Below are 24,641 nucleotides of genomic sequence, written 5' to 3'. Positions count from 1 at the left end.
ATTTACAAATGATACTTGAAGTTAAAATCACGGGCGGTTATATTTAATTGCGAGGTCAAATGATTTTTCCTTCAGACAAGTCATGTGATCATGAATACTCATATCAAAATTTTACTTATAAAACAAAATTACATTTTAAAGATATCTGTTAAATTCTTTTTTTTAAAGATTTTATTTATTTATTCATGAAAGAGGCAGAGACACAGGGAGGGAGAAGTAGGCCCCTATGCAAGGAGCCTGATGCAGGACTTGATCCCAGGCCCCCAGGATCACGCCCTGGGCCAAAGGCAGGCGCTAAACCTCTGAGCCGCCCAGGCTGCCCTCTGTTAAAGTCTTAATAAAGAGAAATGCACATAAAAATATGTCTGATATTTTCCTATCGCAGAATTTAGCTAATTTTAAAAAAAAAATTCCTAACCAATAGGTTTTCTGAACCTGCCAAGCCTTCAACAAGTCTTAGGAAAAACAACCAACACAATCGAATGCACTATGGACTTTATCCATGTTAGAAAACTCCTGAGGCATGTTTAATAGGAATAAACAAAAAAATCTCTAAAGGAAAATCATATTTGTGTTCTTACCTACAGGAAGCTCATGAAGAACCCACTGAGGACGAGAAAGTCACTGCTTATTTTAGTTAGACTCTTACGACTTTGACTCTATTGATCAATATCACCCTTGAACAGGTTACTGTGGGATTGAGGCTTTGCTTGATTCAATAAACCCCAAGTTTCCCAACGCCTCCCATTTTTTTAAAGAAAGGTGAGCAAAATACTTTTAAAAAGAAGACTCTTTTTTTTAAAGCCTTTAGAGATTCTTCAACCATCACTTTAAGGGTGTGTGGGTGTTTTTGAAATGCATCTTATTCTGGTCTAGCCATAGGCTAGAAGAATTCAAAATCATTTGTTTTTCCCTAAAAATCAATATAGAAAAAAATATGGCACTCATATAGGTAACAAGTAAACAAATACCATTTCATGCTGCAACACATATTTGGAAACTGATATTTTACGTACAAAAACACAGCACATGTATAACTGAAACCCTGCCCATCTGCAAATTTGCTCCTATCCCTCTCCGCATGCATTCATCTATTCGTTAATTCATTCATTTTTCAAGCATCTATTGTACCAGGTCCAGTGCTAAGTACCAGAGATATGTGCTTTCATGGGATCAGGCCCTAACATTTTTGGTACTTTATAATTCAACAGGTCTCCTGAGACATACTACCTGAGGATTGAGGATGAGATGATTTTACTTAAAACTCAAAGTCATGAACATGTAATTTTTATTTTAAATTATAGAATTAATTAATCAAACTCTTAATTATGATGTTAAACATATTTTTATTGTATTCTAGTCCTGGGAATTTGGTGAGCCATGTAGGTAATATAGAATAATAGGAATATTTAGTCAGAATATCTTCTAAATTATTATGGACTAAAAGTGACTAACGTGATTTTTTTTTCCATCCGTCAAGAATTTCCTATGTATCAAACAATATAGTGTATCTTATATGCCTTTCCACAACATTTCCCATTAGCATCTTTAGGCCAATGGAGAGACCCTGCTTACTAGTCTGAACATTCATGAGGTTATCATTTGTTATAGCTTGTTTATTACGTAGACATCATTAATTCACTGTGAAGAGCACCTGTCCGTAACATAAGGCTGTTCTCAGTCATCCAAGTTGATGGAAATGACACGACAGCAAAGCAGACATTGCACTTACCATGTAACCTTTCTTTGAGTTCATAAATAACGGTCGGAATTGGCTCATACATCTGGAAGCCCTGATCAGAATCCTCCCTTCCGACACCTCCCATCCATGCAAATTGTCTCAATGGACGTCTTACAGGTGTGGCTTAGTGTTTAAACTCTCAAGAATTTCTAAGTAGTTGAGATGTTTCATGTATTTTTATTGCAAACAAATTTTGTACCATAGCTGACACCAAAGACAGATATAATTAGGTCAGTTAGCTTTCTGTAAACAAATTGCATGGTCTTATACTGTCTCTTCCTTTTTTAAGTATTTTATTTGTTTATTCATGAAAGACACAGAGAGAGAGGCAGAGACACAGGCAGAGGGAGAAGCAGGTTCCCTACGGGGACCCCGAAGCGGGACTCGATCCCAGAACCCTGGGATCACGACCTGAGCCAAAGGCAGAGGCTCAAACACTGAGCCACCAGGTGCACCAGGCCTTATACTGTTAACGAGAAAAATAGAAGATGATCTAATACATAAGTGACAGGCCTTTTTTCTGGATCCACTATGAACTATTGAGATGATTCTGTCCCTAAGTCTTCAAATAATTTCCCAGAAGCTAACTAGAGAATGCTCTTCAGTTTTCTTCTCAGAGTACTTCTCATTTCTTCTTTTTTGCTCTTTTTGCTGTTGGTTGTTGCTTTGTCTATTTCACTACTAAGATCATAATCTCTCCATGTGACCTTTGATTTTTTTCGGCCCTCCTTCCTGCCCTTTGGCCATGTGGCCAAATTTTTATTCATGAGATATTTTGTTGCTCTCGTGCCCCACCCCTGCCCACCTCCAATCCCATGACATTAGCCTGTTTCAGCCTCACATTACGTCTACCTGAAATATGGCACTAGCTTCTTGTGGGCTATTCCTAGTCTATCTTTTCCCATATTCAAAGCACTGTACTCGCTGCCGTTTGGTCAGTATTCCAGAAGCCTACTGGTATATATTTAACTTCCCTGCAAGTTTAAGCCTTATTTAGGCCATGAAGACCCTTAATGCTTAATCTGCTTCTGCCTTTCTAATCTAAAATTTTATACAAACTATTAATTTATTCATTCAACGGTTACTGAACGTATGTCATGCAAAGAGCCAATTAAGGCATGGTGGCTCCCGCATCAGACACCTTCATGGGCATCTTACTCCGGTGGAGACAGTTGGTGCTGTGGTGCTCTGCCAAGATAGCCTGGTCCTCGCAGACACACTCCGACTGCCAGCTTAGAAAACTGACTCTTCCTACTTGTGCCCCGGCTGGCAATTGTGCTCGATGGCAGGGAGCTCTCTTGAGCAAGGTCCCACTTGCTTTTAGGAAGATGCTTGCAGCCAGTGGGCAACAGATGTGGAAATGCAAAGGCCAGGCCCCCTCGCCTCAATTAGAGACAATTCCAAAGGGCCTGCCAAGCTTCAGAATTCCTCGTGGAGTGGACTGAGGCTACAGTTGCAACCACACTAAAATACAGTATTTCCCTCTGCTCAGTCCTTCCTTCCTCACTTCTGTATAGGTGTCTTTCCAAAGAATGTTTGCTTTCTGAACACAATCTCTGTTTCGGAGTACATTTCTAGGGAATATTATTGAAGATATGAAGGGAAGCAGGCAATAAACCAAGCAATAGCATAGATTCTGTTACATAATGAGGTGGATTATATAACTAACTGCCAAATATTCCACTGCCATACCCCTTCCTGTGGTGCATGAGAATTATATTTCATCCCCTCACTGATACCAGCTTCAACTGTATTTCTTGCATTGAACACTATGAAATGCATTTGAAAAAGAGACGCATCACTTCCAGGAGAAAGCTTTAAGAGTCAGCTATGGTTCACCAGTTTTTTCGTTTTCTTCTGCCAAAACAACAAGCAGCGTTCCATATAGATGTTCTCTATGATCTTGGGTCCCAGGGAGAAGATTGCAAACAGTGCAGCCACAAGTGAGCCATATGACTTGCAGCATGTTGTTGTAAGAGACCGAATTTTGAGGGTCTCTAGTTGCCACAGCAGGGTCTAGGAGTGCCTGTTTGAAATGCTTAGTGGTAGGTTCGCTCGAGTAAAGTAAGGCAGGCAAGGAGACTGATGGGAGAATAGAGTTAATATGGGGGACAGAGCAGATTTAATTAGGGTGGCCAGGGATGACCTTACTGATAAAGTGAGATTTGGAGTCCTCAACTAGATAAGAGGGCAAGCCATTGAGAATCTTGTGGGAGGTGTGTCCTATACAGAGAGAGCTGCAAAGTAACAGTCCTGGGGCCACTGCCTCGTTGACATAAATAAAGAGGCTAATTCCAAGAGAAGAGGAGAGTCACAAAAGAGGAACTGGAGCAATAACGGAATCCAAATCATGCAGAGCCTTGCCGGTCATTACAAATTTATCATTTTCTCTGAGTAAGAAGGGAAGCCTTTGGGGTTGTAAGCCAGTAGAGAGACTGAGAAAGAGTTGGAGTCTGCATATACTGTGAAGTTAGAATAGACATATTTACTGACAGGTTGGATATGGATTATATGAGAAAAAAATTCAAGTATGATTCCCTTCCCCCCCTTTTTTTTTACCTGAACATGGGGAAAGAAAGACACATTTCCTAAGAGATTGACATACACCCCAGTCTTGTCAAATTTCTTTGCTTGTTCTCTAATTTCCTACGTATTCTGTTTCTATCCTTATCCTTCACCAATCTCCATTATGTCTAAATTCCACCTACTTGTCCAAGTTTGACACAGATGCTGCTCTCTCCATGAGGTTGCTTATGAACACCTCCATTTAGAGTAAGCTATCTTTTTCTATCACCATAATCTTTCATTTATGACTATTTATTTATTTATTTATTTTAAAGAGGAAGGTTTTTTTTTTAATTTTTATTTATTTATGATAGTCACAGAGAGAGAGAGAGAGAGAGAGAGAGGCAGAGACATAGGCAGAGGGAGAAGCAGGCTCCATGCACCGGGAGCCTGACGTGGGATTCGATCCCGGGTCTCCAGGATCACGCCCTGGGCCAAAGGCAGGCGCTAAACCGCTGCGCCACCCAGGGATCCCCATTTATGACTCTTTATATTAACAACTTGCCCACTTGTTTTCTATTATTTTTATGATTTTTGAGGTTAAGTCAAATAGAGATGCAATTGTAATTTATAGTACTAGTTAAGGATGATTTCGGAGGACTGCTCTGGTGAGATTATTATTATTATTTTTTTTTTGGTGAGATTATTATTTCAGCTGTGTATTAAATTCAACCTATCACATTCACAAGTGTGACCCCCCCACACACACATACATATACACTCCTTCTCACAGTAGGTACTTTCCCCTGAAAATGTTTTGAATTCCAAAGTAAATAGGGAGACAGTTAAATCTAAGGTATGTTTGTAGCTTCTTTTCAATTTTCAATTCACTATTTAGATAAATCAGCCTTCATCATTTATTTATTTATTTTTTTTTAATTTTTATTTATTTATGATAGTCACAGAGAGAGAGAGAGAGAGAGAGAGAGACAGAGACACAGGCAGAGAGAGAAGCAGGCTCCATGCACCGGGAGCCTGATGTGGGATTCGATCCCGGGTCTCTAGGATCGCGCCCTGGGCCAAAGGCAGGCGCCAAACCGCTGCGCTACCTAGGGATCCCCATGCCTTCATCATTTAAAGAGAGGTCTCAATCCATTCAGAATATTATAACAAAACACCAGACTGGATGGCTTTAACGACAAACGTTTATTTCTCATAGTTCTGAAGGTTGGAAAGGCCAATGTCAAAGCACTAGTAGATTTTATATCTGGGGAGAGCCTGATTCACAGGCAGCTGGCCTTTCCCTATATCCTCATATGGCAGAAGGGGCAAGAGAACTCTTGGAAATCTTTATTAAGGCACTAACCTCATTTATGAGGGCTCCACCCTCATGACCTAATCATCTCCTTAAGGTCCCACCTCCAAATATCATCCCATTGGGAATTAGGTTTCTGCAGGTGAATTCTGAGAAGACACAAACATTCAGTCTGTGGGAGGAGGAGTCAGTGAGGATGTGAGCCAAGAGGTCAAGTCTTTATTCTTTGGAAGGATGAATATCTGTCCCCCATACGAACAACACATTCTGTCCGTTTTACTCTGGTCTTAAATAAAATATACTTATGTTTCCATTGCATGTCCTTATAAGTCAGTTTAATACCTGAACACATAAGGTGTGTGTGTCATAAATGTTTCTGAATGAGCGCATCTCTTGATGTCATCAAGAATATATGGAATAGGGCAGCCCAGGTGGCTCAGCAGTTTAGCGCCTGCCTTCAGCCCAGGGCATGATCTTGGAGACCAGGAATCGAGTCCCGCGTCGGGCTCCCTGCATGGAGCCTGCTTCTCCCTCTGCTTGTGTCTCTGCCTCTCTCTCTCCATGTCTCTCATGAATAAATAAAAAATAATAATTAAGAATAAAAATATATGGAATAAAGCAAAGATGATGATGATGATGGGACCATGAAATACCATGAAATCAGATTTTTAAAACTTTAAATATAAACAAAATCAGCCCCTATTTTCACCATTACATATTTATATTGCAACATGAAACTTTAGATATCATTTGCCTACTTATGCACATGACCCTGTGCTAATTACAAGTTTCCTACTAAACATAACTCATCATACATATGTTATTAGTTTTTAAAGCCACAAGATGTTTATATAATATTATTTTAAAATCACGCTTGCATTTCCAACCCTCTTTATCAAGCATTAGCCTTTCAACTAAAGAAATAAACTATGCCCCTGATATTTTTAGAAGTAAATTAAAGGGCTTGATTGGCCATATATCCTCTCGCTATATATCCATCACCACACCATCCTTGGAATTTAGCCAATTTGTTTCATGAACATATATATGGAGAAGAGGGGGAGGCAGTAGAGAAATAGTAATATGAATAAGAAACGAAAACAATAAACAAAAGACAGGTTTTCTGGATCAATCGAAATAAGGGAGAACTAGATAATTCACTGTGAAGTACCCATTATTAGAACTAGGAACCTGTTGTAAAATCTAAATACACAGACTCTATGCCTCATTTTAAAAGATCTCTCTTTTAAAATCCCTATTTTAAATCATGCCTGCTATAAACTTTCAAGTTAATCAGCTTCAAGAAACCCAGAAATGTTATTAGTGCTTAAAACTTAATATCAAAAAATGACAAAAGTTAATGGTTCCTCATATAAAGACCACATAGCAAAAGCTTTCTACAATGCTAATATGTTAAAATCAGTAGTTAAAGTCGCCTTTGATTTCTTTTTTTTAATTTTTTTTTATTTTTAATTTTTTTTATTTTTAATTTTTTTTTTTGTTATTTACATGTACTGAATGGAAAGAGCACTTGGCCAGGACTCTAGAGTCTTTCCTTACACTGCCAGCACTGTGTGAATTTGAAGGTACTTGATATACTTGAGTCTCTGTCCCCAAATCAACAAGAAGAGGTTTGCATTAAGTATTCTACTTGGGTTCCTCAGTGGTCATCGAGTCAGAGTTCCTGATTTCATTTCCATAGATAGTCTAGTATATTGCAAGTTTTATTGTTAGATGTGTAATGCTTATCAATAGATAATCACATATATTTGAACAAATTTTTATGAAATTCCTTGAGATTTGGAAGAAAATGCCCTCTGCCAATTAAAAACTATGCTTAGTATGTACCATATCCAATGCTATTTTTCTAAAAATCTGCCTGCCATTAGTAATTCTGTCCTCACCTTAGGACAAGGTAGACATGACCAACTGAGGCTGCCTTCCTCTGAAAATTATCTTTTCTTGAACTTGAATCCTTTTATTTTAACTCGCCTGATTCAGGAACAAGCATGATTCCCATTTGTTGTATGCAGTTATTTCTTCCCGTTTGTTCCTTTTAGCTTGGAAGATTTAGAGTCCCTTTCTTTTCTAAAATGTGTGCCACTTAAAGTAAACTGAAGTCACCTCTGTTGTGTGTTTTCCTTTATATCTTCTTGTTCCATATGGCACAGCTACTCCTATCCTTAGTCCATGTCAATGTCCCCAAGTGCTATATTTCAAAAAGAATTTGTCATTATCCAACTTATTTTATGCCAGATTGTTTATTAAAAAAAAAAATTACAGGGATCCCTGGGTGGCACAGCGGTTTGGCGCCTGCCTTTGGCCCAGGGCGTGATCCTGGAGACCCGGGACCGAATCCCACGTCGGGCTTCCGGTGCATGGAGCCTGCTTCTCCCTCTGCCTGTGTCTCTGCCTCTCTCTCTCTCTGTGTGACTATCATAAATAAATTTTAAAAAATTACAATTTATCCAGATAAAACCATTTCGTGTAATGCATACAGTACAAAATTTTATGCCATCTTCTTTTTTCATAAAATAGAATACTTCACACAGCCATAAATAAGGAATGAGGATGTAGCTTAAGTTATAAAGGGAAATGATTTTTTAAATCAAAGAAACAAAGTTCTTGCCATTAGATTTTTTAAAAGTCAACAGATTTGTATAAAATGTATCTAATCGTACATTTCAAATTGTAGCCACATTGGAATCTGAGCATCTTTGGAATCTGCAATGACTCATGCAGGGCACTTGTGCATGATTCAGTCTTGACATGGTGCCAAAGCAACTGGTCACATCAATCAAAAACATTAGTTGAGGGATCCCTGGGTGGCGCAGCGGTTTGGCGCTTGCCTTTGGCTCAGGGCGCGATCCTGGAGACCCGGGATCGAGTCCCACGTCGGGCTCCCGGTGCATGGAGCCTGCTTCTCTCTCTGCCTGTGTCTCTGCCTCTCTCTCTCTCTCTCTGTGTGACTATCATAAAAAAAAAAAAAAAAAAAAACATTAGTTGAACAATTCTTCCAAGCCATGTAGACAATGGTCCAGTTGGTTGCATTTTTCATTCTTTTACTAATGTCTACATGATGGCAACTTGACTGTGCTTCTGGTGAGTGTGATGCTGTGTGTGTGATATATACTACCAGAGGCTCAATTCTTTGATAAAACCTTTTCCACAGAAGCTCTGAAGACTCCCAGGTATTCAAACTTCATGCCCCTTGGAACTCTAAGATTTTTGTATATTCCTCTAGAAAGCTATGGTTCAACAAATCATGAGATCATATAGCACAAAGAGGCCCTTGAGAGAGCCTTTGGTCCAGCAGTTGATTGTGTATATTTATTTCTTGTAGTCACTTGTGTTTATATCCATGTATTTATGTTGGTGCTGTGTTCCCATTATATCAGAAGGTCTTAAAGGACTTGCCCTGTTTTGTTCATTCTTTCTTTTCTTCTTTCCTTTTTTTTGTTTTCCTGAACTCCCCACAGTCCAATAGAGTACTCTAAAATAGTGTTGGACTACTTTCTTAGAGCAGTCTGTGAAAAATTCCTATCATGCCAGATAAGTAAGCAGAATTTACAAGGGTAGCAGAATTTACAAGGGTAGCAAAACCCCCTGGTCCTCTCTTCTCCAATAAATATATATCCAAAGCATGGGTCACTTCACAAGTTGCTAGGTGTTTTTAAATGTCTCAAGATCTTCTAATTTTGCTTTCAACACAAGTTTCACCATTATTAGTGGCCAATTCCTATAGCCATAAAAATGTACATATTCAAATAATAATAGTGAGAGGCCTGGGTGGAAGCTCATAGTTTGACTACTTTAGGGCAACAATTAAGTGAGGACAAGAACCAGGTCTGTTTGCTGAATAGGGGGAATTGGGAAGTGTCTGACGCTTGCTAAGTGTTCAGGTGATATTGGTTAAATAATTTTACAAACATAAAAGAAGAAAACGAAGATACATTTGCTACTATTTCTTCTAAAATTAATTACTCCTTTGTTTAAAAAATAGAAATATTGGCTCACTTTAAGAAAGAAAAACTACTGATTTTTTTTTTACTATATGTATTTTATAGTTGACCTACAAGATTTCTTTAAATTCCTATTTTATTTCAAAATTATCTTAAATAAGTATCACTGCTCCTAAGAAATGCTTTTATTTATTATACAGTCACACACTGAGTAACTAATTATCCTTTCCCTTATTGAGTGTTGTTTACTTTTTATGGATTCAGAAAATCAATAATAATATAGTTGCTCTAATTTTATAATGATATATACAGTATTGTATATGTGCTTTAAAAATATACATTTTAACTTGAGATATTTAGAGTTTGCTAAAGTGTCAAAACTCCACCAGAAAAAGTACAAAGAAATAATATTATTCAAAGCTGTTCAAGATACCAACCAAATTGCATGTCTAACTTAAAACCAACATGTTCTCTTTTACTATAGCATACCCCTTCTGATTAAACCTAACTAATGCTCAAACCAGCATTTCAGATAAAGGAATACCCTGATAGAGAATAAAGATAATGTATCTCTTAATATCGGTCAATAACAATTTTTTTTTCCCCTCTGGTCAATGCCTCCTTAAGGATAAAGAAAATTCTAACTCGTTAAAAAAGGATCTTTTACGATTGCCCACAAACTGCCAGCTTGTTGAACTCACCTTTACTGGACAGATGGCAGGTGACAAACTGATCTCAGCCAATATAATCTGTCAAAACAATCTGCCATGAGCAGGTGTCAGATAATTATCTAAATGAACAGATATGTAAAGTAATAAACAAACTGGAAATAGGTAACTGAACAGGGAACTTAGGCACTTACATTTCCAACCTAACCTTCAGTCGTACAGACGATGCAAAAATTAACTGGTTATAAGGCAAAGTATTACTATGAACAGCAGCTTCTATTTTCTTTACCTAATTTTTGCTTTGTGAAAACAAATTTTAAGATTTCTATTTGCACAGAACTCTATTTAATCATTGTGATATATCAAAGAAACAGATTTTTTTTTGTCTGTCAAGTATTTTTAATGCTACACCTAAAGTCAAAGCAATAACCTGTACTCAAAGTACAAGCATGTATATCTATGTATAATGTAAATGTTAAATACATACAACATACAATCAAATAGTCAAAACATTTACAAACACACAAAAATCTTTAATTTCTTATTAGGTGGCTAGTTCTACATATTATGAGTGATATCCATATATTTTGAATGGTGGATATTTTTGTAAAAATGGAAATCACCTTGTTTAGTTACAAGCTAACAATTGATCGATAAGTATTTGGGAAATTATGATTTGCCTACCTATCTCTAATTTGACACTAACCTTGCAATTCTTAACTGAGAAAAATTCTTTGCTGACCTGGTCAGATTTGGGTTTAGCTCATCTTGGTAACTTATCTTGCCATTAGCAAGTTTGATGAGTAGCAGGAGCTGGGAGTGGGGGCGGTTAGATGAAACTTCATGGAGAGAAGCTGCCATTTACAAATTCTCTCTATTTAGAACAGGATTTTTTTTTTTTTTTTTTTTTTTGGCCTCTGAAAAAAAGCTCACTTGTGGCATCTTGCTTCAGCAAATATAAACAATATTAGGCAGCCATTCTCAGACAGGAAAGATGTTTTTATAAAAGAGCCTGTGACTGCATCCTAATCTCTCTCCCAGGGCTGGTCCCTCATTTGCACAGAAGCAATGACTCTTGGGATAAAGTGTTCTATGGAGCTTTGACTTCATCCTCTTGATTATTTGCATTCGTTCTGAGTTCTGAATGTGCATTGTCAAGAGGCAGTCGTTCTCAAACATTTAGCCTCAGGATCCATTTACCCTTTTAAGTTTATCAATGTCCCTTGAAGAGCTTTTGATTATATAAATTATATCTCTCAACATTTATCATATTAGTTGTAAAAAGAGACATTTAAAAATATTAACTTACTAATCAATTTAAAATAAAATGTTATAACTGTAACATAAATTGCATATTTTATTAAAACATTTTTCAAAATAAAGAAAATTGATATGAGTGACATTTTGCTAAAGATATTTAGCAAATGTCTTTAATATCTGACAGAAAGGTACATAAGTTCTCATCTTGGATCTGCATACCATCTGAAATGTGCTATTTTAGTTGAAGTATATGAAGAAAACTCAACCCCTCACAGCTAGGTAGTTGGAAAACAGAAGTGGAATTTCGAAGTTTATAAATATAATTTAGATATATTTTGAAATATCAAAAATCAATAAGTAGTAGTTTCTTAAAAATGAGTTGCAATGGGAGCTCTAAAGCAATATCAATGACTTATTGTAATGAACTTATCTCTCTTACATTAATACTGATTGATTCATAGCACATTTTGAGTGAAAAATCTTAGCCATGATTTTGTAACATCGTGCATCAATCATCTGGAAAATATTGGTTCACTGAGTCATGTAGGTCTCCAAAATGCACAGGAGAAAATTATGCAGTACTTTTGTGAGAGAATGAAAGTTTAAAAGTCAAGTAATGCTTAGTATCATTACAAAAACAGTTTTTGCCTCATGGACAACTCACAAAGGATCTCAGGGCCCCCAGAACCCCCACCATATTTCCAGAATCATTGTCATGAAGGAAAGGACAAATACGACTTAGAGATCGACCCTCAACATCAGAGACCAGATCACTGGCAATCATAATACCTGCATAATAAAAACCAGTGAAGAGAGCAGGTGTACAAAACCCCAGTGAGAAGAAGACAGCTGGTCCTCAATTGCCTTGTAGGAATGGGGATCAAGTGCTGTCGAGCTTCTGATCTAAATCTGATGGGGGATTCTACATGACTCATTATGTCCCATACATTAGACAACACTTAAAAGTCAGATTTCTCATCAGAGTTCAGGAATGTGCAGGAATCATGAGGTTGTGGAATCAACCACCTAAGTCTGGAAAAGCATCACTACAGTGGACAGGGGTACTGCAAATTACGTTGGACCAATTCCCGCTGGGGATGGATATGTGGTCGTCACAATAGGTATAGCAGAAAACTGGGCCTGCGAGTGGACAGGTCAGTTTCCCCAGTAGTTGTTCCCCTGGACATTTGAATATAAGGCAGATTTCTTCAGACTGAGTAAGCTCGGGGGGATTCATAGACTATCCGACAGGAGAGGCACGAAAATATAATGGTGCCCTGCCAGTTAGGTAGATGGGAACCTATGGAACTCATTTCGATATTAAAAAGAGATGAGTCTGTAATTATTCCTCAAGCTTCTGAAGCAGGTTGTATTAGTATAATACATTTATATCTATATTGTATTTATATTTACGTATAGGTAGTATAAATATATTGCACTTAATGCAATAATAAATTTAATTATTTATTTAAAAATTATGTATTTAATAATTTACATTTTTATTCAAAGTGTATTTAATAATTAGTTATACAATAACTATTTTAAAATGTACATAGTTATAGCATATGTTATATACGGTTATATACGGTTTATATATTTATGTGGAATTTATTATATATTTTATACTATTAAAATAATAAGCAGGTAGCTATTCTATGTAGATATATTTATATATACTATAAATACATATATATGTATATATATGTATTTATATATTTATATATATACATATATGTATATATTACTATAAATACATATTTATATGTATTTATACATATAATATATATGCATTTATATTTATTTTATATATATTTAAAATTTTAATTTGATATTTTAAATATATTTATTTTATGTATTATATAAATATGTATTTATATATAAATACATATATATATATATTCCCTGAAAACAGCAGAAAGGAATATTATATATGATTTTACTGGTTCAGTAGCTAGTCTCTAAAAACGATCCCAAATAGTTCTATGTGTGTATGCCACTCCTTCATCAAGAGGTGTCCCCTCTCACTGAAGCAAAGCTAAGCCAGGGGCGGCTGTAGAAATGATGCTGCAAAAAAAAAAAAAAAAAAGAAATGATGCTGCAAGACTGCTGAGACCAGGTCTCAAGCCTGCCACTTGTACCTTGGCCTCCTGGAATGTTTACTCTGGAGTGAGCCAGCTGCTGAGCGGATTCTGGATGCCCTGAGATCAGCATGCTCTGAGGAAGCCAATCTAGCCCTATGGAGAGGTCTCAGGGAGAGAGAAGGGTTCCTAACTCGTTTAGAGCTCTTCTGGCCCTCCAGACCCAGGTACCAGATGTGTGAGCGGGAAAATAATGTAGGCTATTGCAACCCCTGTCAGTGCCATGCAGACAATCACCAAAGAACTGAGCAAACAGCCAGAACAGAGGGGTCATATATGTGGTCGCAGTCAAGTTATCACAACCATCTCTGCTGTTCAAATCACCCACTGAAGTCGTGGGCATCATGGAGCAGAGACATTCTGTTCTGTCTGCATCTGCCTGAATTCCTGACCCACAGAATCATGAGCATAATAAAAAAGGTCATTTTACAGACCTGGATTCTTTTTTTTTTTTTTTCAGACCTGGATTCTTGAGAGGTTGGGCACACACTGACAGATAACTAAAACAAGGGCACCCGGGTGGCTCAGTGGTTGAGCGTTTGCCTTTGGCTCAGGGCATGATCCCGGGGTCCGGAGATCGAGTCCTACCTGGGCTTCCGTCAGGGAGCCTGCTTCTCCCTCTATGTCTCTGCCTCTCTCTGTGTCTCTCATGAATAAATAATATCTTTAAAAAAAAAGGAGAGAGAACTAAAACAACTATGTTACAATTACTACTTACCATACACTTTACATAAGCCATGACATTTGATTCATCAGAACTATTATAATGTAAATATGATTATCCCCACTTTAGTTTGGAAGCAGAATCAGGAGTTACCTCCTTTTTAGGGACAAATTATTTGTAATTTACTCAAAGTCACAGAGCTAGAAAGTAGCTATTGGGCCTAGGTTTCTTTCGGGATTAAGGTCCTAGGTTTTATACATAACTCCCTCTCTGCTCAATTTCAAACTCTCATGTTTAGTATAAAACATAGATAATATTCCACGTGTGACAAAATGGGAGGAAAGAATTATTTCATAATTATACATTTTCCTCCCATAAAGCTTATACCCATCTTAAAATTAAAAATGTCTTTGACATCGTAAAAGTATAAGCCAGTCATTAGGTAATAAGGTGCAATTTGATTTTCGTTATACATATATATATACACATACAGAAGTATATACATATATCTAAATATATGTGTGTATATAAATATATAAATATTTTATGTATAAGTTCAAAAGTGTGGAGAAGAGTTCAATAGTTATTTTTGGTATTGACTGAACTAACATCACTTGCAAGTTATGGGTAGATAAATGGATCATTCACAAAAATTGTAATGTGCCTATATGTTCTAATAACGAACTTGCCTTTTTTTTTTTTTTTCTAACCTTAGTTTCTCTCCTTAGGGAATACTTACAGGAGTGCTCTAGTAAAACAAGTAATTTCTTTCAAAGAGGAAAAATTTAAAATAAAAAAAGATGTCTTGCTTTTCCAACACTGATAACTATGCTTTTCATTATACACCATAGAATGGCCTAGAAAATAGTCCTTTGTCTATGTATCTTGTGGAAGAAAATTGCTACATTCATTTGGAACTGCTATTTAAATAATATTGATTTTGCTTAATTTACTCCTTTTGACTCGGAGAGCTATTTGCTCACCAAAATACCTTGTCCTTTTCTTCATAGTAATGGAAACATGGCCCCTTAGCTTCGCGGGGGTTTTTCATTGAGTTTTTTTCCATTATATTTTCCCACCTCCTTTGCAGCTATGTGCAACTATAAGATTAAGTTCTAACAACATGAACAGAAGTAACTTGTGCCTTTTCCATGGTGGGGACTATAGACAGTGGCCAGGTGGCCTCTACATTCTCTTTCTCTTTCTCATGAACACACTCATGCCAACCTGAGCCAAGCAGATCAGGAACAAAAGCGAGAGGTAGGTGAACATTAAGATGCAAAAAAGCCTGAACTTGAAAAGCAGTGTGGAACAGAGCTCTGCCACGAAACTGAACTCTGCAGGTAGATGCTATTACATCAAGGGAAACAAACTTCAATCTACCATTGCAATTTTGAGCTCCTTTCTAACACCGGTGACGTCATCCCCCTAAATTAATACATTCCCACCAGTCTTTCTAAGTGAGCTACGACAAATTTCCTTGGGAAACATCTTCACATATTACTATATATACATCAGTAAGGGAATCCCCTTTGTGCAAGGGCTTGTTTATCCATATAACAAAGTTGGGGCAGATTGATCAATTCCAGGGATCAATAGACTGATGAAAATGCATCAGATCAAAACTACACTATTCTGTGTAGTTTTTTTTTTTTTTCATTGGTGGTAGTGTCTGCACATCCAGATGATAACGAGCTATGAATACATGCTGATGTTAATTCTTTTCAACAAATTTTTATTGAGCCTTCAATAAAAATGAAGTAAGTGAAGAAAGAATGACAAAAATCGCTCTAGTAGTTTTGTCTACTTCCCACCCCCCTCCAAGTAAGCTTGTATTCCAAAGAGCTGATCTCCCATAGGCAGATCTGTGATCTGCATAACCTGGTGCAGAAGATTAAAACCTTAAAAAATCATGGTAGCATACAATGTGTTATTTTTCAAAAGCAAGGCTGACCAAAGACTGTCCATTTATCCTTCTGAGATGGGTTTGCTACGTACGGGTAAGGGTATATATTACGTCACACTGCCAGCATCAAGAGTTGGGATTTTTCCCTCCCTGCCTTGGTTACCAATCAGGTTTTCTCAGCTTATTAACTGGCTCCACCGCCAGCTGTTTCATCTAAGGCCACTTCAACCTGAATGAGTAAACTTACAGTCTGTAAACATTTAGGAGAAGACGGAAGATAAGAGTGCTCATTTCTACATCCAACAGAAAATGCTGGTTGCATCATGGAGGATTATAGTATGTTTGGTAATATAATATTTTACATAAAAATAGACTTTCAAAATTTCTTTGCTCAGCTACATGTTGGGGATTCCTTTTTTGAAGATTTTATTTATTTACTTATTTGAGGGGGGAGGGGCAAAGGGAGAGGGCGAGGCAGGGTCCCCACTAAGCAGGGAGCCCAATGTGGGCCTCCATCCCAGGACCGTGGGATCCTGATCCGAACCAAAGGCAGATGCTTGACTGACTGAACCACCCAGGCGCCGGATGCTTGGGATTTTTCTTACCCTAACCCAAAAGATATATATTTTTTTTCAATAAATAAGAAGGATCGTATCATGAATCAATAATCTACCATATTCTCAGTAATTTATAGGCACAATCTCATTTTGTCACCATCATTCTATGATGTCACTAAAATTCCATTATAGGTAAGCAAAATGAATGTTGGGTTATATCATTTACCATAATCATGTTGGTAAGATGGGAGGCCAGAATGATGTTCCCAGAAATGTATGGTAATTTCTATACTAACTCCAAGTTGTTAGTTTATTTATTTTTTATTTTTTTTAATTTTTATTTATTTATGATAGTCACACACACACACACACACACAGAGAGAGAGGCAGAGACACAGGCAGAGGGAGAAGTAAGCTCCATGCAGGGAGCCCGAAGCGGGACTCGATCCTGGGTCTCCAGGATCGCGCCCTGGGCCAAAGACAGGCGCTAAACCGCTGCGCCACCCAGGGATCCCCAAGTTGTTAGTTTAAAAAAAATCAGCCCTACTCATCAATATCTTTTTTAAGTCTATATGTCACCTTACATTGTATCATACTTGATTTTCAGTTACTAAAATAATTTAAATTTAACAAATTCCTGAGAGGTTCTCAATATAAGAATTTTGAATTTCTATCAATCTGATCCATTCAATGCACTCACATTTTCTGGCTCCGGCAGTACCAATTTACTGCAGATCAAACTTCTGGAACTCCTGCATTCCTCTGTTTGCCTGTGAACTCTATGTACCATGTCTGCTCTCCCACTCCCAACATACCATGTTCATTTCTCCCAGATTTGCTCTTCTATCAAACAAAGCCCTAAAGTTTCTTGCTCTGCATTTCATTGGTTGATCTTTCCTCTTTTCCATTGACTTCTTACCTAGACTCCATGGCTCCAAACTGAAAAACCCTCTCACCAGATCTCAATGACTATTTATTTATTATTCTATATTTATTCTACTATAGTGCCCATGAAACAAATTCCAAATATGAGTTTGTTCTAAAGTCAGCATTTCTTATTCCTATACCTTGGATGATGAGTCCTGCTACAGAAAGCCCCAAAATTCTGTAAATTGGTTCTAAACAATATCACTGATTTTGATCTTAGTTGATCTCTTAGCGCTTTCAAGACTCTGTACTTGTTCTTGGTCTTGGTCAACTTCTATTTTCCTGACCAGATATTCCAAATCTTGATATCTTTTATCAGCCCTCTGGTCAACACTTTCTCCATAAGTCTTATAAATTTGAGGCCATCATACATGAACTACTTTACCTTATGCATCCCCCAATTTACAAATATGTTCCTATTTCTGTTCTGTGGGAGGCTACTTCTGAGATGGTTCCTAATGATGCCTGCTTCATGGTATTCAGGCCCTCCTGTAACTTCCTCCCATCATGTGTGGGATGGACCTAAAAACTTGCCTCTACAGAGTAGAATATGGCAAAAGTGATGGGATATCATTTCTTAGATTATAGAAGACGTAAGTCTCACAAAATTCATGAATTACTATTAAAATTAATAAATTATTGTCTAATTCATGTTATACATAAGAATGTGTCACGCGATTATATATTAATATAACGCACAAATGCATTCTTACCTATTAATATATAACATGTTGCTATTAATATAAATACAACTTAATAAAAGAGAGCTTTAATATTTTAAGTACAAAAACTATAAAACCGGAACATTTTTAAAAAGTGTAGTTTTTCTTTTCAATGTGCAAGATCTTCAAATGTGTGTGTCAACTATTTCCTTGGTCTAATTTGTGGAACTGAGGTGGAAGGGTTTCAGAATCCAGAGAAGTTAGTGATAGGTCAATGAAAACAGCAGGAAGGTTTGCAGATTTAGATAGAGTTTTGATTTTGCTACTAGAAATAAAGCACAGAATGTTCTAAGAGCATCGGAGACCAACAGACTATGTTCCTGCTGAAGCAGGTGGTCAGAACCAGGATTAGCCACAGCATTCAAGGGCGAGAATAAGAGGCACACAAATGTTCGGGCTGTACACTGAAGGAAATGATGCAAACTGTCCCACCTCAGGTAACAGGCGACTTGCATTGTATCTGTTTCAACTCTTCCCATGACATTCTTCATGGGTGACTTTTATCACATTAAAATAAATAATAAATGCTGCTTCTTTTACTAGGTGGCATTAAAACAAAACTAAAAACAATTCACTACTGCTTAGAGAAAATCATTTGGAGGTAAGAAGAATACGTTCAAGCTACTTGAGCTCCTGCTCTACACGTTTCCTTACGATCTGAAGCAGAAAAATTGGCCCATTAAAGAAACATTTTCCATGACCTCCTTAACCTCTTTTTAAATAATTAAGATGCCATGTAAGATTTGTGTCCCTGCTTACAATTTGTTCCTGTTTGTTTACTAGTTCTCTAACACGTCTGAGAAGTTTAATAAATGACCGATGCTCACAAAACACATTGGGCATTTTTCCCTAGGGACCCTGACAGCCAGAAAACAGACCTGAAATAACTCAGTTAATGCCTGCTTGCGTACACGTGGTTCAGACAGAGGACCTTTAGGATTAGAGGTCAGAGAGACTGTCCTTGGGAGCTGTAGAGCCCAAGCACCTGCTTGTAAAACCATAAAATGCAATAGCAAAGGACGGTTTATCGTTTCTTTCTTGCTTCTCCTCTTCTCCTTAGTTATTAAGTAAAAATTCCAAAGAAAGGTCATATAATATAAAGGAAACAATATTGGCTACAGCCCTAGACAAACTGAGTCGTTCCCTCTATGATTTCGAATGTTTCAATTGCTGAATCTGTAAAATGGGAGCAAAAGCACCTATTTCACAGAGGATTTATGAGCATTAGATAAAATATAGGCACAGTGGCCATTACATGCTATGTTCTCTTTAAATCAAAGCTATTTATTTCCTTGACACAACTGTACTTTTAGATAGGCAAAACAGAAAAATATCAAAGTGGAAATGTGTCCTTAACTCTAAAATAGAAAAGCTTTTGTTATCTAAGTATTCATAGTTTGTCATTCTAAGTCATTAGAGTTCCTACAAATTAGATGTATTAACTGAGTGCTAGATAGATCATAGATACTTAATCATGGCTTACAGCTGACAAATAAAAACCGAAGAAGAATCTGTACTCTGTCTTTCCCCTTGGAGTCACTTCTGCATTATTTAGGGGTCAGGAGAGAGGCTACCGGGACACAGGATGCTCTGGGCCTTCTCTGATCTGGGTTTTGTCAGGACTAAAATTGTTATGGCATGAAATGCACATTCCTCCTGAACCTACAGTCTTCTTTTATTAAAAAAAGAAAGAAACAAAGAAAAAAAATACTATAGTTCCTTTGGTGATTGTGAAAAAAATGCATTTTGTTGCAGAAAATTTGAGTATAAAAAAGACATGAAGAATAAAATAAACATCACCTACCAGAGCAAAGTATTTGCTAAAAATTGGTCTTTCTCTAATATTTTCTTCTGTTTTATATATATATATACATATGTATATATTTTTATATATTTGCATGTCTCCTATCCATTCACACATATGCATAATTACATGAATTATATACATAGATGTATATATTTATTTAATAAAATTGGCCAATTCTACATTTAAAAAATAAACCATGAGAATTCCCTATAACATTAACTTCTTTTAAAAACTATCACTCAATATTTTTATAATAGTTCACAGCCTAGATTTTTTTAGCTCATTCCTGTTTAATTTCTATATTTTCTATTCTTTCATACCACTATAACTTTTGAAATTAATCTCTATATTAAAATATCTCTATGCATATCTCAATATTTCCTAAAATAAGTATAATTACTGAACCAGAAAATAGAAGCTTTTCAAAATCAATTTTTACTAAGAATGTCATGCTTTACAAATATATCCATAGATTATTATTTGCCTTTTAATTAGTTTAATATTAAAAAATTTTACATGTACATTGTAAGTATATCAAAATTTTTCCCTTTGGAGTTCTCCCTCTGTTTTATACTTAAAATGAACTTTCCTATTCTGAATTTATACTTATTTTATAGTTTGTTTGTTTTTTTATAGTTTTTTTACGTTGACTTGTTTTATAGTATTGAATTTTACACAAAATATTTCAGAATACCTGGCTATGACTTTGGTATTGCATCAAAGACCTAGTGAATTTCCTCAACACCAATGATGGGCTAGATCCCTTTTCCTTTATCATTTCCTAAATTCTTCTTCTACTAGGCTTCTTTTTTCTCACTATTGACCTATTACTCTATGGAGTTATCTTTCCAATTATTAATTTTTTGTTCACTGGTCCACACCTTGCTACATGAAGAATGACCTGCTGACCAGCTGCATTACCATCCTGGGAGCTTGTTAGAAATGCAGAATCACAGGCCTACTCATTCAGAGTCTCTACATTATCCATATGGTCATTAAAGTTTGAGAAGAACTGGTGCACAACAGTTTCTTTCAGGCATTGAGTTGAGTCTTGTTTTGCTGGCTGAATGAGAGGAGAGTGTACTGGGGTCGGGAGGACTTGCTAAAATCACGGTTCTCATTGGTTTGGTTTCTGTCATTCCAGCAAATTCTCTTGTACTATAAGACTACTTTTTACAATAAAACTTTGACCTCAGGGAGTCTTCTCTTCTGTTTGCTTTACTTACAATCAACTCAAACAGAAAAGAGTAAGAAATTTAAGAGATCAAAAGGGTCACAACCCAGGTACTTAATTCCTAAAATGTCAGCTTTTGATGAAATGAAATGAAATAAAATAATAATAAAATAAAATAAAATAAAATAAAATAAAATAAAATAAAATAATAAAAAGGAAAATGGAAAGCCCAGTCTTGTCTAAGAAATCAGAGTTACTTAGGACTCTGAAGAATTTAATAGCGTCGTGGTGAACCATTTTGTCTGCTACTGTTGAGATGTAAGCATTAAAGCAATGTAAAACTAGCTAAACCCTTACAAAAAAAAAAAAAAAAAAAGAAGAAGAAGATAAAAAACCTCCCTTCTTGTCTTACCAACACTGCTATTATCACATAGTGTGTTTCACATGATAAGCCATTCATTAAAGCATCACCTACTGTTTTTTTCCTCCTCGGAACCAGCTAGAACATGATCTGTCTCTGCATGAAGACATTGGACCTCTGACCTTTTCTGTAGCTATTCCAGGCAAGTATAATAAACAGAGTTCACTAGGTTTCTGTAAATCTCTGATTATGTTTACTGTGAAATCCAAGTGTTCGTCTCAGGCAGAAAAATTAAGGTTGATTTTCAAATATTATGTACAAACTCTAGCTACTAAGCATTCCATAATGAACACTTTGGCAATTTAGAGCAAATTAGGGTTCCCACTAGGCAAGGATGACATGCACTGCAGTCAAAGAAAGATAGTATGTCGTTAATGGAGAATATTCACCAAGAATTTAAGATAAACCCAGAGAGCTCCACTCATTGTAAATTTGGAGGAAAAAAAATAGTCCTGGCCTTCATTACTGGGACATGTGGCAGTCTTAAACTCTCCCGGTCGCACATCTCACCTTACTGAAGAAGGCTAATGAAGCACAGCCCAGTATCAATAGGTGGTTCTTTAAGGACACGCCAAACGTGGGAAACCAGTTAAGTTCCACACGATCCTCACTGACAGAACAGTCCAACATACACAACTCTTGCCAGAGATTAATGCAAGGGTTGATTAAAATGAGGAATGAACTTTTATTTTCACCCAAGCACAAAATCAAATCAGAATTGCACTGATTACATATGTCACAGAACCAAGATGTTAGTTAGTAGCTCATGATAGGCAAATTATTTGCATTATATATTTAATTACAGAGCCATATGTGTATTATGGGAAAGTTTAACTATATAGATAAGCATAAAAAAATATAAAAGTCATCATTATTCCTATCACCCTTACATAGTCATGGTTGACTCTAGTCTATATCGTCAGAGAATATATGCGCATATATGCAGGTAAGTGAATATATATGATGTGAATATATGTGACAATAAAAGGCTGTGTACAAATATATAGATACATACTGTGTATGTGTATATATATGCTAATTTATTTGTCTTTATGAGGTTAAAACATGTCTTATATCTGGAAATATGTATGTGTACATGTAAGTACATATATATGTATGTCTATATGTATTCCTTGTGTCTGTGTGTGCATAAATAATTTTGGTAAATTTGTTTTTCAAGTAATATAACACACACACACTCAAATTTCTGTGTCAAAAGATCAATAGCACTTTTAGTAATATTCCACTTTACAAATTTTACTATTATTTGTTTCACTACTGTTGGATATTTAGGTTGTTTCTAAGTTTTCTTTTATTACCATAAACAACATTGTAATGAAAATCATTTATATAACTGTCTGATTATTTCCTTAAAAATAATGGAATTACTGGGTCACTAACTATGTTCTTTTCTGCCTTATGAAATATATTACTACATTATCCTCCAGAAAGTTTGTATTAATTTACTTTGCTCTTGGCAATGTATTAAAGTAAACTTTCTCTTCCTAAAACCAAAATAGATGTTATCATTAAAATTTGTTAATTTGATAAACCCAAACCAATATATTCCTTAATAAGAAAGTTGAACTTTTTTTATATGTTTTCTCTTACTTTTCTATTATTGTATTCATTTTGTCATTATTTGATTATAGTACTCCTTTATACCTTAAAAAGATTACCCAAAATATATTAAATGTACAATAAATATTCCATTTTGCCACTTGCCTTTCACTTTGTGGTGGGAATTTTGTTTTGTGTTGTGCTTTGGTAATCAGAAAAAACTAAATTTTATATGGTCAAATATATCGATCTATTAATTTGTGACATACTAACAAACAATTTTTACCTTAAGATTCAGAAGTAACTAGACTGTTTTTGTTGCTTCTTGTAGGTGTTATTTTTTGACACTTATCTCTCATGTCCATCTCGAAATAACCCTGATGCCAAGAGTAAAGTAAGGATCCCATTTTTTTTCCAGATATTCATGATCTGATCGATCACTATCTGTTAAATCTCTTTTTATACCACTGAATTGAAATGATATTGTCATCTGTGATACATATATTACACACACACACACACACACACACACACACACGAGTTTGTTCTTTATTACGTGGGCATCCTCTTTTATATTCCGGAGCCTATTCCTCACTATGATAACTATTGTCATCATTTAGTATATTTCAATTGCTTGTAGTGAGATTCCCCCACTCATCTTTTATTTTCAGAATTGCATTGCTTTTATTACATGATTATTTTTTCAAATAATATTTAGAACATCTTCCCAGATGGACAGAAATTATTTGAATGGAGTTGCACTAAATTAGGAAGTTTTGGTATTGTGGTCCTTCTATACAAAAGCAAAGATCGTCTTCCATTTTTTCACTTTCAGTTTCTCAATGAAAGCACATGGTTTTCTTCAGGTGGGCCCTGTATCTTTGATTAGTTTTATCTCTAGGTGTGTTATGTATTTATGGTAAGTAAAATTAGTGGGTTTCTGGTTTTCTTACTTTACATATAGGAAAAATTTTTTTTGCAAGTAAACATCATAAAGTGTCATGCACAAAACTATCATCTTTAGACATAATTGTTTCACACTTTACTCAGATTTACTAGTGACACTACGACAGGTGTAATTTTCAAGGGACTTATAATCAGATATGTCAAGAATTTAAGTTTTAGGATCTCATGCACCATAAAGAAATGATTTAACCTACTCAGTTTCAGGTAAATTCAATCATGTCAGTGTTTTCTCTTCATTTATGTTTAAACTCATCGAACTCGCCTTTTGGCCATTCCTCCATCTACATGTTGAGTGGGTCCTCAGGTAGCAGGGCGGGCCTTGGTCTGAGACATCTGTCCTCTGCTGCC

General features: G+C 36.0%; 1 long non-coding RNA gene across 4 annotated transcripts in view; it reads right to left on the bottom strand.

The window, feature by feature from the left end:
* Positions 1–24,641, bottom strand: part of LOC112649259 (uncharacterized) — a 39,941-nt gene that overhangs the window by 392 nt on the left and 14,908 nt on the right. Inside the window, exons 1-3 of one of the 4 annotated variants that reach the window (XR_007403942.1) lie at positions 14,178–14,587; positions 10,225–10,313; positions 5,474–6,126 (exon numbers count right to left, since the gene is read on the bottom strand). This is a non-coding gene — a long non-coding RNA (uncharacterized LOC112649259). Of the gene's footprint in view, positions 1–5,473; positions 6,127–10,224; positions 10,314–14,177; positions 14,588–24,641 lie in introns of those variants that run through there. The other 3 variants (XR_003129523.3, XR_007403944.1, XR_007403943.1) reach the window with 3 other exon arrangements.

The sequence above is a fragment of the Canis lupus genome, chromosome 19, assembly GCF_003254725.2.
Source record: "Canis lupus dingo isolate Sandy chromosome 19, ASM325472v2, whole genome shotgun sequence".
Classification (NCBI taxonomy): domain Eukaryota; kingdom Metazoa; phylum Chordata; class Mammalia; order Carnivora; family Canidae; genus Canis; species Canis lupus.
Note: the sequence above shows the minus strand (reverse complement) of the source record. Positions and strands in the feature narration are given on the sequence as shown.